We start from the raw sequence: 1,477 nt of genomic DNA, 5'->3' as shown, positions 1-1,477 counted from the left end.
GGGGTAACATGTCGGATGAGATCATACCAGCACTAAAGCACCGGATCCCATCAGAACTCCGAAGTTAAGCGTGCTTGGGCGAGAGTAGTACTAGGATGGGTGACCTCCTGGGAAGTCCTCGTGTTGCATTCCCTTTTTAATTTTTTTCGCGCCGCTTGCAAAACAAAACGCACGTGTAAGTAATATATTTACCGTGTTTTATTATTTTGCACGAGTGCGGTAAGTCATAGCTGGGTGCTCACGATTCACGGGTCCAGCGTCGGCGTTGTGGCGCGGCAAGCGTGCACTGGTGCGGTTGAGAGGGAGGGGTGGAAACCGCGTTAAACTCGTCTCCGTAGTTGAGAGGGAGCGGCCAAAGCAATGTACAATCGTCTTTGTAGTAGAGCTGGGAGGGGCAAGGATAAGGGACGAAGACCGGGGTAACATGTCGGATGCGATCATACCACCACTAAAGCAACGGATCCCATCAGAACTCTGAAGTTAAGCGTGCTTGGGCGAGAGTAGTACTAGGATGGGTGACCTCCTGGGAAGTCCTTGTGTTGCATTCCCTTTTTAATTTTTTTCGCGCCGCTTGCAAAACAAAACGCACGTGTAAGTAATATATTTACCGTGTTTTATTATTTTGCACGAGTGCGGTAAGTTATAGCTGGGTGCTCACGATTCACGGGTCCAGCGTCAGCGTTGTGGCGCGGCAAGCGTGCACTGGTGCGGTTGAGAGGGAGGGGTGGAAACCGCGTTAAACTCGTTTCCGTAGTTGAGAGGGAGCGGCCAAAGCAATGTACAATCGTCTTTGTAGTGGAGCTGGGAGGGGCAAGGATAAGGGACGAAGACCGGGGTAACATGTCGGATGCGATCATACCAGCACTAAAGCATCGGATCCCATCAGAACTCCGAAGTTAAGCGTGCTTGGGCGAGAGTAGTACTAGGATGGGTGACCTCCTGGGAAGTCCTCGTGTTGCATTCCCTTTTTAATTTTTTTCGCGCCGCTTGCAAAACAAAACGCACGTGTAAGTAATATATTTACCGTGTTTTATTATTTTGCACGAGTGCGGTAAGTCATAGCTGGGTGCTCACGATTCACGGGTCCAGCGTCGGCGTTGTGGCGCGGCAAGCGTGCACTGGTGCGGTTGAGAGGGAGGGGTGGAAACCGCGTTAAACTCGTCTCCGTAGTTGAGAGGGAGCAGCCAAAGCAATGAACAATCGTCTTTGTAGTGGAGCTGGGAGGGGCAAGGATAAGGGACGAAGACCGGGGTAACATGTCGGATGCGATCATACCAGCACTAAAGCACCGGATCCCATCAGAACTCAAAAATTAAGCGTGCTTGGGCGAGAGTAGTACTAGGATGGGTGACCTCCTGGGAAGTCCTCGTGTTGCAATCCCTTTTTAATTTTTTTGCGCCGCTTGCAAAACAAAACGCACGTGTAAGTAATATATTTACCGTGTTTTATTATTTTGCACGAGTGCGGTAAGTCATAG

At 50.3% G+C, this 1,477-nt stretch overlaps 4 non-coding genes across 4 annotated transcripts; all 4 read left to right on the top strand.

Annotated features, from left to right (window-relative positions):
* The first annotated feature begins 13 nt into the window (after positions 1-13).
* Positions 14-132, top strand: LOC123174047 (5S ribosomal RNA). The gene has a single exon (XR_006486725.1). It is a non-coding gene; the product is annotated as a 5S ribosomal RNA (ribosomal RNA).
* Positions 133-429: 297 nt separating this feature from the next.
* On the top strand, positions 430-548 carry LOC123174077 (5S ribosomal RNA). Its single transcript, XR_006486754.1, has one exon. It is a non-coding gene; the product is annotated as a 5S ribosomal RNA (ribosomal RNA).
* A 297-nt stretch (positions 549-845) lies between these two features.
* LOC123174018 (5S ribosomal RNA) lies at positions 846-964 on the top strand. Its single transcript, XR_006486698.1, has one exon. It is a non-coding gene; the product is annotated as a 5S ribosomal RNA (ribosomal RNA).
* Positions 965-1,261: 297 nt separating this feature from the next.
* LOC123174080 (5S ribosomal RNA) lies at positions 1,262-1,380 on the top strand. The gene has a single exon (XR_006486756.1). It is a non-coding gene; the product is annotated as a 5S ribosomal RNA (ribosomal RNA).
* Positions 1,381-1,477: the final 97 nt, after the last annotated feature.

This window comes from Triticum aestivum, unplaced genomic scaffold (assembly GCF_018294505.1).
Source record: "Triticum aestivum cultivar Chinese Spring unplaced genomic scaffold, IWGSC CS RefSeq v2.1 scaffold20189, whole genome shotgun sequence".
Taxonomy (NCBI): Eukaryota; Viridiplantae; Streptophyta; class Magnoliopsida; order Poales; family Poaceae; genus Triticum; species Triticum aestivum.
This window is presented reverse-complemented; position numbering and strand designations above follow the sequence as displayed.